The following is a 17,272-nucleotide window of genomic DNA, read 5'->3' as shown; positions in this document are numbered from 1 at the left end:
TCAACCTAATACCAAAACCAAACAAAGATAACACCAAAAAAAAAAAAAGCAAGAAAAGAAAGGAAAGAGAGAGAGAGAAAGAGAAAGCAAGAAAAGAAAGAAAGAAAGAAAATAAATTTACAGGCCAATATCACAGATGAACACAGATGCAAAAATCCTCAACAAAATACTAGCAGACAGAATCCAACAACACATTAAAAGGATCATACACCATGATCAAGTGGTATTTATCCAGGGATCAAGGATTCTTTAATATTTGCAAATCAATGTGATACACCATATTAAGAAATTGAAGAATAAAAACCATATGATCGTCTCAATAGATGCAGAAAAAGCTTTTGACAAACTTCAACACCCATTTATGATAAAAACTCCCCAGAAAGTTGAGGAACCTACCTCAACAGAATAAAGGTCATGTAAGACAAATTTACAGGTAACATCATACTCACAAATTGAAAAGCTGAAAGCATTTTCTCTAAGATGAGGAACAAGGATGTCCACTCTCACCACTTTTATTCAACATAGTTTTGGAAGTCCTAGCCATGGCATTCAGAGAAGAAAAAGAAATAACAGGAATCCAAATTGGAGAAGAAAAACTCACTCTTTGCAGACGACATGATACTATACATAGAAGCTCTTTTTAAGATGCTACCAGAAGGGACTTCTCTGGTGGTGCAGTGGTTAAAAATCTTCCTGCCACTGCAGGGGACACGGGTTTGAACCTTGGTCCAGGAAGATCCCACATGCCACGAAGCAACTAAGCCCATGTGCCACAACTACTGAGCATGCACTCTAGAGCCCGCGAGCCACAACTACTAAGCCCGCATGCCACAACAAGCCCGCGTGCCTAGAGCCCATGCTCCACAACAAGAAAAGCCACCGTGATGAGAAACCCACACACCGCAATGAAGAGTAGCCCCCACTCGCTGCAACTAGAGAAAGCCTGTGCACAGCAATGAAGACCCAAAACAGCCAAAAATAAATAAATTTACATATTTAAAAAAAGATGCTACCAGAAAACTACCAGAGCTCATCAGTTAATTTGATAAAGTTTCAGGATACAAAATAAATATGCAGAAATCTATTGCATTTCTATACATTAATAACAAAAGATCAGAAAGAGAAATTAAAGAAACAATCCCACTTACCATCACATCAAAAAGAGTAAAATACCTAGGAATAAACCTACCTACGGAGGCAAAAGACCTGTACTCCGAAAATTATGATACTGATGAAACAAATCGAAGATGACACAAACAGATGCAAAGTTATACCATGTTCTTGGATTGGAAGAATCAATATCGTCAAAATGACTATACTACCCAAGGCAATCTACAGATTCAATACAACCCGTATCAAATTACCAATGGCATTTTTCACAGAACTAGAATAAAACATTTTAAAATTTGCATGTTAACAGAAAAGACCCCAAATAGCCAAAGCAATCCTAAGAAAGAAAAACGAAGCTGGAGGAATCAGGTTCCCAAACTTCAGACTATACTACAAAGCTACAGTCATCAAGATAGTATGGTACTGGCACAAAAACAGAACTATAAATCAATGGAACAGGATAGAAAGCCCAGAAATAAATGCACCTATGGTCAATTAATCAACAATAAAGGAGGCAAGAGTTTACAATGGATAAAAGACAGCCTCTTCAATAAGTGGTGCTGGGAAAACTGGACTGCATGTAAAAGAATGAAATTAGAACACTCCCTAACACCATACACAAAAATAAACTCAAAATGGATTAAAGACCTAAATGTAAGACCAGATACTATAAAACTCTTAGAGAAAAACATATAACACTCTGACATAAATCGCAGCAACACCTTTTTCAACCCATCTCCAGAGTAATGGAAATAAAAACAAAAGTAAACAAATGGGACCTAATTAAACTCAAAGGCTTTTGCACAGCAAAAGAAACCATAAACAAAATGAAAATACAACCCACAGACTGGGGGAAAATATTTGCAAATGATACGACCGACAAGGGATTAGTTTCCAAAATTTACAAACAGCTCATGCAGCTCAATATCAAAAAAACAAACAACCCAATCAAAAAATGGGCAGAAGACCTTAGGAGACATTTCTCCAAAGAAAACATACAGATGGCCAAGAGGCACATGAAAAGATGTTCAACAATGCTAATAATTAGAGAGATGCAAATCAAAACTACAATGATATATCACCTCATACCAATCACAAAGGCCATCATCAAAAAATCTGCAAAAAATAAATGCTGGAGAGGGTGTGGAGAAAAGGGGACCCTCCTACACTGTTGGTGGGAATGTAAATTGGTACAGCCACATAGAAAACAGTATGGAGGTTCCTTAAAAAACTAAAAATAGAATTACCATATGATCCAGCAATCCCACTTCTGGGCATATATCTGCAGAAAACCATGCTCCAAAAGGATACATGCATCCCAATGTTCATTGCAGCACTGTTTACAATAGCCAAGACATGGAAGCAAGCTAAATGTCCATTGATAGATGAATGCATAAAGAAAATATGGTTCATATAGACAAGGGAATACTACTCAGCCATAAAAAAGAACGGAATAATGCCATTTACAGCAACATGGATGGACCTGGAGATTATCATACTAAGTGAAGTCAGTCAGACAGAGATAGACAAATATCATATGACATTGCTTATATGTGGAATTTTTTAAAAGATGATACAAATGAACTTATTTACAAAACAGAGACTCACAGAGTTAGAGAATGAACTTATGGTTACCAATGGGGAACGGTGTGGGGGAGTTTGGGATTGACATGTAACACACTCCTATATTTAAAATAGATAGCCAACAAGGATCTACTGTATAGCACAGGGAACTCTGCTCAATACTCTGTAATAATGTAAATGGGAAAATAATTTGAAAACGAATAGATACATGTATATGTATAACTCAATCACTTTGCTGTACACCTGAAACTAACACAACATTGTTAATCAACTATACTCCAATATAAATTAAAAATAAATCATCTTTAATGTTGGGTAGTCATTTTTCTTACATGCAAATTAAATATTGAATACATCTGCATTTACTTCTGAGTATATAACACCTGTTCTATGACATCTACAGTGATCTTTGAAATCAAGCCATAAGAGTTTTAAAATGATTCTTTCTTTTATACTTAGGTTTTTTGTTTTTAAAAATTTATTTAATTTATTTATTTTTGGCTGCATTGGGTCTTTGTTGCTGTGTGTGGGCTTTCTCTAGTTGTGGCAAGTGGGGGCTACTCTTCATTACAGTGCACAGGCTTCTCACTATAGGGCTTCAGTAGTTGTGGCACGTGGGTTCAGTAGTTGTGGCTCACGGGCTCCAGAGCGCAGGCTCAGTAGTTGTGGCACACAGGCTTGGTTGCTCCACGGCATGTGGGATCTTCCTGGACCAGGGCTTGAACCCGTGTCCCCTGCATTGGCAGGCAGATTCTTAACCACCACGCCACCAGGGAAGCCCTATACTTAGGTTTTAATGAAATGTATTTTACTTTCACTATGTAAAGCATGTTGTGGTTATAAAATATAGTTTCAAAAAAAACCTAGTTTCCAGGCTAGCTACAGACACTCAGCAAGGAAGGTTAACCAATAAATTAATACAGTATCTTCTTAATATTTTATTAAATGGTTGGAACATGATGCTTAGTTGCCCCCCTAGTATATATCACTTCCTCTTCCTTCTCTCAGAGGGAAGGACAGATGTGAGGTTATTTAATAATATTTAGTGAGAGGGTCAGTAGGCATGGACTACTGATTAAAAACAAAATTTTTAAATCAGCTTAAAGACAACAGAGGTAATAAAATAGTGAGGCATTTCTGGAGGAAAATTTATGAGTAGAAAAATCCATTGAGCTGAGTCTGGCATTTGGAGCCATTTTTTTCCTTAGGGAATATGCAAATTCTAGTAAATGTGGCTGAAAAACTGAGCAATACTTTCACAAGCTTTGCAAAACTAGAGGGACAAAAACTGTGGCGTCAAGGTTGAGTCCCTAGTAAACCTCCTCCATTTGGGCTGGGACTCCATAAGGTTATGCCCTAGTAGAAAGTGTTCACTGGAAGTAAATCACCCCTCAAATATGCTACAGTTTAGCTTCTAATCATCTGAATGATCCAAGAAACCCTCAGTCCCATAAAACAAATTTAAAAAGATCCTTGATTCCTGTTGCCTCAAGGAAATTGTCAGGGACAACACTTAAATTCCCTTTGGAGAAAGTTGGCATCATCCTAGACCTCAATTTATTTTCACAATTTTTCATGAACAAGTTCCAGAACACAACAAGGATATCCGGTATATGAAGAGACATGACAATTTGAACAAGCAGCAGGAAGTACAGATAATAGAAACAGACCTAAAGGGATCTAAGCTATTGGAATTATTTAGACACAGGTTTTAGAATAACTATGCTTACTGCTATGTACTTCTAGCCTCCAGAATTGTGAGAAAATACATTTTTGTTGTTTAAGCCACCAGGTCTATGGTATTTTGTTATGGCAGCCCAATCTAAGATTTTGGTACCAAGAGTGAAGCGCTGCTGTAACAAATACCTAAATGTGTGGAAGCAACTTTGGAACTAGATAATGTGTAGAGGTGGGAAGAGTTTTGAGATATGGGTGTTAAGGGCAATTCTGACAAGGTCTCAGATGGAAATGTGGAATGTGTTACTGGAAACTGGAGGAATGGCAATCCATATTATAAAGTGGCAAAGAACTTGGCTGAACTTTGTTCTAGTGTTCTGTGGAATGTAGAACTTCTGAGCAATGAAATTGGATATTTAGCTGAGAAGATTTCTAAGCAAAGTTGAAGGAGCAGCCTGGTTCCTCATGACTGCTTTTATAGGTTTGAAAGGAGAGAGATGAACTGAAGAAGGAATTGTTAAGCAAAACAAACAAGAACTTGTACATTTGGAAAATTCTCAGCCTATCCATATTTCAAAAGATGAGAAAATTCATTCTAAAAAAGAACACTAAGGGTGTGGCTGAACAGCTATTTGATAAAGAGTCTATGGAATTATAAGAGCAGGAACTCTGCCAGTTTGAAATGAAGGAATGGACACAAGATGAAGGAAGGCATCAGACTTCTTGGATTTGACAGGATGACATGATAGAGCCATTATGCTTCAAATGTGCACAGTTCTTTAAGAAGAGGGAAAAATAATCCTGAAGGCTTATCAACCACTTCCTCGGTTTCAACAGGTCAGATGGCCTCTGCCCAGAACCTTAAGGATGGGACCACCTATGGCACCCTACCCTGGCAGAGGTGCAGCGACAGGATCCCCACCAAGGCTGTGGGGATGGGGAACAACAAAGCTGGAGGGGTGGGGCCATCCCCAGAGCCATTGGAGTAATGCTGCCATCCCAGTGGACCTGGAAGGCAGGACACTGAGCCAAAGGGGATTAATCTTGAGCTTTAAGATCCAATAGAATTTGTCTAGCTAGGCTTTGGACTTGCTTGGGACCGATTACTCTTTTCTTCCTTCTGATTTCTCCCTTCTGGAATGGGAATATCTGTCCTATGCCTGTCCCACCATTGTATTTTAGAAGTACATAATGTGTCTGGTTCACCGCTGGAGAGGAATATTGCCTCAGGACGAATCGTACCTTGAGTCTCACCCACGTCTGATTTAGATAAGAATTTGGACTTCAGACCTTAGAGTTGATGCTTGAATGACTTAAGATTTTGGGGCTGTTGGCATGGAATGAATGTATTCTGCATGTGAGAAGGACATGAATTTTGGGAGGCTAGGATGGAATGCAATGCTCTGAACTGTGTCCCCCCTCAAATTCGTATGTTGAAGCCCTAACCTCCAATATGATGGCATTTGGAAATGAGGACTGTGGGATACAATTAGGATTAGATGATATCATGAGGGTGGGTCCCTCATGATGGGAATAGTGCTCTTATAAGAAGAGACACCAGAGAGCTTGCTCTCTCTCTCTTTCCCTGTCATGTGAGGACATAGCAAGAAGGCAGCCATCTACAAGCCTGGAAGAGAGCCCTCCCCAGAAGCTAACCATGATGGCACCTTGAACTTGGACTTCTAGCCTCCAGAACTGTGAGAAAATAAATTTCTAATAGCCAAAACAATCTTGAGAAAGAAGAACAACGCTGGAGGTACGATACGCCCTGATTTCAAACTGCAGTAATCAAAACAGTATGATACTGGCACAAAAACAGATAACTTGATCAATGGAACAGAACAGAGCCCAGTAATAAACCCACACTTATATGGGCAGTTATCTATGACAAAGGAGGGAAGAATATACAATGGGGATATGCAGCCTTTATAATAAATGGTGTTGGGGAAACTAGACAGCTACATGGAAAAGAATCAAACTGGACTACTTTCTCACACAAAAGTAAATTCAAAGTAAATTAAAGACTTAAATATAAGACCTGAAACCATAAAACTTCTAGAATAAAACACAGGTAGGATGCTCTTGGACATTGGCCATAGTAGTATATTTTTTCTTGCTACGTCTTCTTAGGCAAGGGAAACAAAGCAGAAATAAACAAATAGGACTATATCAAACTAAAAAACTTTTGCACAGTTAAGGAAACTATCAACAAAATGAAAAGGCCACATACTGAATGGGAGAAAACATTTGCAAACGATATATACAGTAAGGGGTTAATATCCAAAATATACAAAGAACTCATAAAACTCAACATCAAAAAAAACTCAATTAAAAAATAGGCAGAGGGGGACTTCCCTGGTGGTCCAGTGGTTGAGACTCCGCCTTCCAATGCAGGGGACACGGGTTTGATCCCTGATCAGGGAACTAAAATCCCACATGCCACGGGGCAACTAAGCCCACGCGCCGCAATTACTGAGCCTGCATGCTTTAGAGCACGTGCGCCACAACTACTGAGACTGTGCACCACAACTAGAGAGCCTGTGCACCGCAACACCTGAGCTCATGCGCTCTGGAGCCCGCATGCCACAACCAAAGAGAAGCCCGCACACTGCAATAAAAGATCCCACATGCTGCAATGAAGATCCCGCATGCCACAACTAAGACCCGATGCAGCCAAATAAATAATAACAATTTAAAAAAATAGGCAGAGAATCCAAGTAGACTTTTTCCAAAGAAGACATACAGATGGCCAACAGGCACATGAAAAGATCCTCAACATCAATAATCATCAGAGAAATGCAAATCAAAACCACAATGAGGGCTTCCCTGGTGGCGCAGTGGTTGAGAGTCCGCCTGCCAATGCAGGGAATACGGGTTTGTGCCCCGGTCCTGGAAGATCCCACATGCCGCAGAGTGGCTGGGCCTGTGAGCCATGGCCACTGAGCCTGTGCATCTGGAGCCTGTGCTCCGCAACAGGAGAGGCCACAACAGTGAGAGGCCCGCGTACCGCAAAAAAACCCCCAAAAAAACCACAATAAGATATCACCTCACACCTGTCAGAATGACTATTATCAAAAAGACCACAAAAAACAAGTGTTGGCAAGGCTGTGGAGAAAAGGGAACCCTTGTGCACTGTTGGTGGGAATGTCAATTGGTGCAGCTACTATGGAAAACAGTATGGAAATTCCTCAAAAAATTAAAAATAGAACTACCATGTGATCCAGCAATTCCATTCCTGGGTATTTATCCAAAGAAAATGAAAACACTATTTAAAAAAGATATGTGCACCCCTATGTTCATAGCAGCATTATATACAGTTGCCAAGATATGGAAGCAACCTAAGTTCCCATCAGTAGATGAATGGGTAAAGAAGATGTGGTACATGTATACACAGTGGAATATTACTCAGCCATAAAAAAGAATGAAACCTTGCCATTTGTGATAACATGAATGGATCTACAGGATATCATTCTAAGTGAAATAAATCAGACAGAGAGACAAATACTGTATGATTTCACTTATATGTGAAATCTAAAAACAAAAGAAAAAATAAAATTATAACCATATAGAGAGTCATATGTTTCTGTTACTTAAGCTACCCAGTCTAAGGTATTTTGTTATGGCATCCTGAGCTAAGACACTTACTATGTTCAAAGAAATGAAAGTCAATATGGAAATTTTTAAGAGAACTAGAAATGGTAAAAATGATATAGCAGATTTGAAGAAAATAGAAATTCTAGAATTTAAAAATACAGAAGTCAACATGAGAAACTCAATGAATAGATTTAAGAACAGGATATATACAGCTGAAGAGAAAATTCATAAATTAAAAGATCAGAATAATTTATCTAGAAAGAATCACAGAGACAAAGAATTGGAAACTACAGAAGAAAAGGATAGATGTAGTATAACTTAATCCTTAGGAAGCGACAAAAGGATAGTAGGCATGGACAATTGATTCAAGAAATCTGACTTCTAAGAGAAGAAATGTGTTGGGAAATCATATGAAATATGAATTTTCTAAAACCAATGAAAGGGTCAATGTTTAAGAAGGCTTCTTAACCCCAAGTAGACAAAATAAAAAGAAATCTATACCTAGATGCATTTTAATATGACTACTGAAAACAAAAGAAAAGAAAAATCTTAAAACTGTTGAGAGAGAAAAGATGAATTACCTTTGTAAGAGCAATAATTAAGCTGAGAGTTGACTTCTTACCAGAAACAAAGCCAGAAAATACTGGAATGATATATTCAATATGCTTAAATAGTATAATAAAACAGGATTCTATACCTTTCAAAAATATCCTTGAGAATGACAATAAAAGACATTTTCAGATAAATGAAACAGAAAATTAGTCACTAGGAGATTTGCCCTACAATAAATCACTAAAGGGTGTTCTTCAAGCAGAAGGAAAATTATCCCAGTTGGAAGGTTGGAGATAAATGAAGGATCAACATGTGGATAAATATTTATTGATGGCATATAACATAATCAGAAGAAACAGCAACAATAGCAGCAGTACAGTTATACAACAACAATAGTATGTAAGTCAGAAAGGGCATAGATGGGTTAAATTGTTCCAAGGCACTTGCATTGTCTAGGAAGAGGATAAAAGTATCACCTAACATTACAGTTGATAACTCAGGAAACATTTTGTATCCCTTAGGGTAAATCCTAAAGGATAGTGAAAAGATGTATGACATCTAAACTAATAAAAGAAAATGAAATAAATAAAAAACACTCAATACAAAAGGAGGACAGAAGGAGAGAAAAAGGAAACAGAACCAATAGAAAGCACTGAATAAAATGGTAGGTGTTTATCATTGATTCATCATTTAATTACATTAAATGTAAATAGACTAACTGCTCAAAGTCAAGTCAGAATTTGTCAGACTGAATTTAAAAAATAACTCAATTGTATGCCTTTTATGTGTAAGATCTAAATATGCAGAATGGTTACAAGTTAAAGGAAAGTAAAAGATACCATGAAAACACCATCCACAGGAAAGCTGATGTTAACTATATTAATGACAAACAAAGAAGACTTTAAGCCAGAAAGCACTTACTAGAGCAAAAGAGGGACACTTCATAAAGATAAAGGTTTAATTCATTGGGAAGGTATAATGAGTCACAATTTGAATATATCTAATAACATAGCCTCAACCTATATGAAGCAAAGGTTAAGAGAGCTGCAAGGAGAAATAGAAAAATCCGTAATAATGCTGGGAATTTTAATCTCTATCAGGAACTGATATGGCAAGCAGAGGAAAAAAACTAAAAAATAGAAGATTTGAGACATATAGTTAAGAAACTTCACCTGATAGACATTTATAGAATATTATACCCAACAACTCCAGGATGCAAATTATTTTCAAGCACACAGAGAACATTTGCAAAAACTGACTATATACTGTGTCATAAAGCAAGTGTCAACTATTTCAAAGTTGAAATCATGGCAAAGTGTGTTCTCTGATAAAAATGTAATGAAACTAGAAATCAATGACAAGATAATTCTAATTTGTTTGGAAATTAGGAAATTCAGGTGTAAATAATCTGTTCATCAAAGAAAATACCAGAATAGAAACTTGAAAATATTTTGAACTGAAAAATGACCAAAATGCTACATATGTATCCAACATGTAAAATGGGACTGATGTGGTGCTTAGATGGAAATTTGTAGGCTTAAAGGCATTTATTAGAAGAGAAAAGGTGTAAGTAAGACTAAGTATCCTTTTCCAGAATTTAGAAAAAGAATGGCAAATTAGATGCAAAAAAAGTAAAAGGAAGGAAACAAAAGTAACAGGAATTAATAAAACAAAATAGACATGTCTTCTGATTCTAAGTAGATACAGTAGGTAGCTTCAAGAAATAGAGAAAGTTATGGATATATTGTAAATGTAACCTTTCAGAGACAGTGAAGAGCTCTGGCAATAAAGGGGAACTTGATGAACTAAAATGGTAGAGAGGAAAGAGTCCTTCCTAAGTGATCTAAGATCACTGGCCATTTTCTTCCCTTGAGGCAATGGCCAAATCTGGTTATAAGACTTTACTAAGGGAAACAGAAACCAGCAAGACTTCTAAAAACTGTGTGAGCAAGCATGATGGACTGGAATCTGGAGGAGCCCCAGACGTAAGGCCAAATTTCCCTAGAATGTCAGCTTTAGGTTTCTGGTAGATAACCCCTTTACTAGTAGAAAGATGTTTGAATCTATCATGTGTTCTTTAGCCAGCTGTGTCAATGTGATCCTCACTCAGCCTCATGGATTTATCCACTGTTAATTCATTGTTCCATGAATTTTTTTTTTTTATCAGAAATAGCAGAATATCCTGACTTTCCCTACCACCGTGATGTTTGATGGCTTAGCAGTGGTAACATTTTTGTGTGATTTTTTGAGCTTAGAACAAGATTGAGATTTTTCTAAGAAAACTACCCTTAACCACCATCATGGAACACTGAATGACTTTGGAAATTAGCTCTTGCTGCAGACTTGGTAATATTTTTATAATGAATCCAATCTAAAATTACAAGGCAAAACAGAACCTGTATGTAGAATTTATATTATGATAAAGTCATTTCAATGGCAACTAACATTGTCTGAATCACTAGTAATAGTAAGCTGCTTTATATACTTCCCGTGCTGCCAAAGCTAAAAACACAAGGTGTCCATTCCCATGCATATTTGCAGTGAATGTATTTTCTGAGCTTAAACTATACTTCCAGGAGCATTTTTTGGACCTTGAAACAAGTGCAAAGGAAATTTCTATATTTCAAAGTTATTTAACTGTGCAGCGGAGGCATGTCCATCTAACCTTCATGGAAGTGATTAATCTGCATTATAATGATGTGCTAAAAGGCAAATATCGAGAAGAATCTAATGGAATTCTATAAATGCCTTCCAAGCAATAAATATGCACAATTAAAAGCACATGCTTATGGATTCAGATCAGTATTGCCAGCACCTATCTGTGAAAGACATTTTTTTAAATTGAAGTATAGTTGATTTACATATTTTGTTGGTTTCAGGTATACAGCAAAGTGATTCAGTTTTAAAATTCTTTTCCATTATACGTTATTACAAGATATTGAATATAATTCCCTGTGCTATACAGCAAATCCTTATTGTTTATCTATTTTATATATGGTAGTGTGTATCTATTAATCATATATTCCTAATTTTTCCCTCCCTGCCCCTTTCCCCTTTGGTAACCGTAAGTTTGTTTTCTATGTCTGTGAGTCTGTTTCTGTTCTGTACTATTTTTTAGATTCCACATATAAGTGATATCATATAATATTTGTCTTAAAGACATTTTCGAAACTGCAATGGGGGGAAGTCTCATTACACATCACCATTAACAGATGAACATTTGCAACCACTTTAAACTACCTGAACCCCAATTAAGCAAAATGTTATCCCCTAAATAAGAGTTTCATTCTTTTTTTCAGGAGACCTGTATTACAAAAAACTGTGGGCAATTATTATTACTGTCTTCTGAATTTCATCAATAAAAATTTGTGAAAATTTGTTTTCTTTCTTGTTATTTTAGTACCTATATAATATGCTTGATTTTGTCTTTTGGCCCACAAAGTCTAAAATATTTACTGTCAGGCCCTTTGCAGAAAAAGTTTGTTAATTCCTACTCTACAGCAGATAAAAAGAGTGAAAAAGAACTAAAGACAAACACATGGATGAATCTCACAAATATAATAAGAACTGAAAGAAGCCAAATCCAAAAAAAAAAAAATCTACTATGAGTCTATTTATATAAAATTCAAAATCAGCACTAAACTGTGTGTTGAGGAATGTACACTTAGGTAATGATATAAAGAAAAGCAAGGAACTGATTACTGTAAAAATCAAATAAAAATCAGAATAGTGATTTCTTTTAGAGGGTAAGAAGAGGGTTGTGATTGGAACAAAGTGAGAGCTTATGGGATTTTTTGCTCTGGGTGGTATTTACAGAGATGAGTAGTACACATTAATTCATTAAGCTGTACAATGATTTTTTTTGTACTTTCCTTTGTGTGTCATATTCTGTAGTTAAAAGTTAGAAATACCTATGTAGATATATGAACATGTACATACATGCATTATGCTTGCAATATACACAGAATAATCCTAGAAAGATCAATGTGAACTTGGTAAGTAGTTGTTGGCATGGAAACTGAGGACTGTAGGTCAGACTGGGGGGAAAGAGGCTTACTTTCCACATGTTTCTGTCCTTTTGTAGTTTGAATTTTTTTTTACTATATACACATATTAATTTTTAAGTTATACTAGTTAATGTAAAGTCTTTTTTCAAGTTGTAGAATTTGGAAACTGAGACTAACTGAGGTGAGTTAGGAAACGTTTGGATCATGGGGCCTGTAAGCGGCCGAGCTGGGATATGTCTGGGGCTGTGTGACTTCAAAACCAGGACTCTGTGTAATTGTATCACAGTAATCTTTTGGATGTATTGATCTGATAATGATTGTTTCTAAAAAGATGACATAATCATAAATATTTGTGTTGTTTTTTACAGACTATGATCTTTTTAAAAAGAAGCTATACAAATCATCATAGAGCATTCCAGTCCTCTGTGCTTCTCCTAAGATGTGCAGCTCTTATGGGCTTGTCAATATGTGATGCATGAGAAAACAGATTTATTTTCTTTAAACTCCCAATAATTTAAAATGATTTTCAGTAATAATAATCAAATGAAGGAGCCTTATTCTCTTTGGTGTTTCCCAGAGGCTCTACTTCAAAAGAAAATTTTCTCATGTCTCATTTCAACATTTCGTTAACTATGAAGATATGCCAGCTCGTTGAATCAAATAAAAAATGTTACTGGATATTTGAGTGGTTTTGGTTTGCTATTCATAGTGCATTGGCATTATCTGTTAAGACTGAAAATATGCAATCCCCATGACCCAGCATTTTATTCTCACAACATTTCATTCTCCGGAAGAAAGGCATGACTATGTACACCAACAGGCATGACAAGAATGCTGTAGCAGTACTATTCATGCTGGCCCCAAATGTCTATCTACATAGGAATAGAAAAGTAAACCTTGGTATATCCATACAATGGCACATCAAGTCACCACTGAGCTTTAGCTCTGAGAAGTATATTCATGCAACACCCATGGAGAGGGTGCTGCTGGAGAGCAATTTGCCCATCCTACATGTTGACAAGTGTCAGGGCTGAATGGATCTCTCCTCATTTAAAGATCAGTAAATAGGAAAAACAATAAATAAGCAAAAGCATCCACAACAAATCAACATAGGACCCATGTAAAGAACTTATAAAAGAAAATGTATGTTATCGGAAAACAATAAAAGCATATCTTAGGAAATATCTTACTGTAATAGGGAAGAGCTAGTTCTGACTCCATGTTGGATCTGTTTCTTTTACTTTAACCTTTGCTTTTCATTGCTTTTGTTACTAGAGTCACTGTCTATAACTGTAAGCTTAATGGCCTGCCACAGGGAACCCTGCTCCTCTGCCTGTTAAACTACAGTGCCTTTGTTCAGCTCACAGAGAGACATTCTGACCCTGTCCACCTGTGAATGGCTGCAGAAAAGAAGAAATTAACACATCCCCTCCTCAATGCGGCCAAGCAAGGAGATATTTTGCAAGATAAATGGCCTTTTTACTTTACTTCCTCACCTCCTCCCCCTCTCTGTTCTATAAAAGAAACTGGCATCCAGACGTGGATAAGATGGTTATGGTGAGTCTTTAGTCTGTTATCTTCTCGGCCTGCTGGCTTTCAGAATAAAGTCACTATTCCTTGTCTCAACACCTCATCTCCTGATTTATTGGCCTGTCGCGCAGTGAGCAGAGTGAGCTTGGACTCGGTAACAAATTTGGCTTAGCCAGCCAGGAGCCTTGCTGATCGTGGCTAGCGGAGCAAGGCCCTAGCAGCTGCCAGGACCATTTGTCCTGTGGATCTTCCCTTCAGAACTCCCTGAAGTGGCACCAGCTACCCCAGCACTTGGCAGTTGGTGCAAGGAACTGAAAAACTTCTATGAGTCGACAGACTCAATTCTGGAGGGTAAGTTGCTCAGGTGTGCACACCGGGACCATATTCCCCCCTCAATTTGGGCTTTTCCTTTATAAGACAAGCTAATTTGTTTGGTTGGGGTACCCTGTTGGAGAAGGGAATTGTTGGACTCTACCTGATTTGGGAACGGGTTCATTGGTTTTGGTTTTGTGTGCGTCAGTGTTGGAATTTGTGCTTTTTGTGTTGGAATTTGTTTGCATCTTTTGTGTTTTGGTGTCATCAAACTTATGAAAATGGGAAATAACTCCAACTATCCTGAAGAAGAGCCCTTTGGGGGTGTATATTAAATAAATGGGCAAAACATAGATGTGAACCTATGACTAAGAGAGACATGATATACTATTGTAATAGGGTGTGGACCCAATGTATTTAAGTTCAGAAGAGCAATGGCCCCTGAATGACTCACTCAATTATTACACGATCTCACAATTAGAAGTGTTTTGCAAAAGGGCAAAGAAAAGAGATGAGATTCCATATGTAGGAGCATTTATGCTACTGCATCAGGAGGAAAAGGAGTCAGAGGGCTGCCACCTTATGGTGTAGTGGTCTGAAAGGAAACCCAAGGGGAAACCTGTTCTACAAGAAGAGGGAGAAAATGAGAGTGGGGACATGTTACTTCAAAATCTAAAGCCCCTCCGGCCTATCCAGCTCCCCCACTGGCCGAGCAGGCTGCACCAGCAGTTGTTTCAACTGCCCCCCATGCCACCAACATATTCACTCCTTTCACCATCTCCTGTTTCTCCTACCCATGGGGATCGAATAGAAGTTTCTATATTAACCCCTGGAGCATAGGGACGTAGTTTAGTATTACCATCTAAGACCCGACAGGGCACCCAATTTGGACTGGGAGCCACTTCCACAGCAGGGCAATTTCCCTTGCACTGATATCCTGTAAGAGGCCAGGAGACTCCTTTAGACTTGAGGCATCTGATTCTAATTTCCCCACAGGAGCCCTGGGTAACTCTGACAGTAGGGAACAAGTTGATTGACTTTCTAATAGATACAGTGCCACATATTATGTGGTAAACACCAAGGTGGCACAGAAAACATCTCAGTCTATCCCGGTCACAGGAATTTCTGGAGAAGTACAAAACCATTCATTCTTACAACCTCTTAGAATGCCAACTAGGGAACCTCACCCTGAAACACAGCTTCTTATATATGCCAGAGTATCCAACCCCCCTTTTTTGGGACAAGTCTTCTTTGTAAATTAAATGCTCAAGTAACTTTTTCACCAGAACAGCTTGACATCAGGGCCCCACCAGAGCACTCTTTAAGCCTACAAATGGCACTCATGGAAACCCCAGAGAAGGAAACAAAGTCATCCTAGGAGAAACTTGCCTGTATCTTTGAGATTCAAATGTCCTATCTGGTTTTCTCAAGAACTCTCATCTCTGCCATCTTTTTGAAATGCAAATTTTGAAAAGAGGGTAAAGTAATTTAGAACTTGACTTGTTTTCCCTAACTATAAGGAAAAAGGGTTGAGCCATTTAGACAAGTGAGCTTGATTTGTTCCATCTGCCAGAAACCCAATTTTAATCCAACCTCTTTTGTAAACTGATGGGTTTTACATTGCTGTACCTGACTCAGGGCTGAAATTCTGAAAGGAGAACTATGAGGTCTCTCTGGTTGTTTGTGTTTATGTCTTTGTCTTTGGATAACATTGCTGAGGTTAATCTGTAAATGAGCTCTATTTAATTGGCTTAAAGAAAAGTATGCGCTTACAAACTAAACAATTCTAAATACAAGAGAAATTAAGCTAAATGAGTTTCAGGTTCTCTTGAACTGGGAAATATTTAGTATTAAATTAATACCTCGGGGGCTTCCCTGGTGGCGCAGTGGTTGAGTGCTAATGCAGGGAACACGGGTTCGAGCCCTGGTCTGGGAGGATACCAAATGCCATGGAGCAACTAGGCCCGTGAGCCACAACTACTGAGCCTGCACGTCTGGAGCCTGTGCTCCGCAACAAGAGAGGCTGCGATAGTGAGAGGCCCACGCACCGCGATGAAGAGTGGCCCCCACTTGCCACAACTAGAGAAAGTCCTCGCACAGAAACGAAGACCCAACACAGCAAAAATAAATTAATTAATTAATAAACTCCTACCCCCAACATCTTCTTTAAAAAAAATTAATACCTGGTATTAATGTTTAAGTTTGTTGATCTAATTAATACAGACATATCTTTAGAGTCATCAACATTAAGTATAATACTTTTTTTTTTTTGCGGTACGCGGGCCTCTCACTGTTGTGGCCTCTCCCGTTGCAGAGCACAGGCTCGGGACGCGCAGTCTCAGCGGCCATGGCTCACGGGCCTAGCCGCTCCGCGGCATGTGGGATCTTCCCGGACCAGGGCACGAACCCGTGTCCCCTGCATCGGCAGGCGGACTCTCAACCACTGTGCCACCAGAGAAGCCCCAAGTATAATACTTTTACTACACCTAGGTTTAATAGAAGTTAAATAAAACCTTGTTATATCTGTTGCAAACTTGTCAGCATGAAAAATAACTTGACATGATGAAATTTTAAAGTAAATGTAAATAAGAGCTTCTAGGTAAACTCTATAGGAATAATTACATTCTGAAAATTATCTAAAATAGCTTCTCCAGATTTTAGTAACTATTACTTGCCTCTTGGTTTTCACCAGAAATTAAGCTTTTTGAGAGTCGGGATTCTAATTTAAATATGTAATTAAAGCTACTGAAAATAATAAAACATTTCATTATACAGGAGGAAAGAGCAAAATATGTTTTGAGTAAAAGGAGTTTTATGCATGGTCAGGCTGAGATTAAACTTAACTGAGTAAATGAATTTTTAAAAGCTGGTGCAAATCTTGAATCTGGCTTTTCTGTTAACAGGAC

At 37.9% G+C, this 17,272-nt stretch overlaps 1 protein-coding gene across 1 annotated transcript in view; it reads left to right on the top strand.

Moving 5' to 3' along the window:
- The window catches only part of CFAP91 (cilia and flagella associated protein 91), a 145,398-nt gene extending 132,039 nt beyond the window's left edge, over positions 1 to 13,359 (top strand). The window contains exon 18 of the mRNA XM_082655585.1: positions 12,893 to 13,359. The gene's annotated coding sequence lies outside the window, so the exon portion shown is untranslated. The remainder of the gene's footprint in view (positions 1 to 12,892) is intronic.
- Positions 13,360 to 17,272: the final 3,913 nt, after the last annotated feature.

This window comes from Grampus griseus, assembly GCF_964374135.1.
Source record: "Grampus griseus genome assembly, chromosome: 5".
Lineage (NCBI taxonomy): Eukaryota > Metazoa > Chordata > Mammalia > Artiodactyla > Delphinidae > Grampus > Grampus griseus.
The sequence above is the reverse complement of the archived record's forward strand: the minus strand, read 5'-3'. Positions and strand labels throughout refer to the sequence as shown.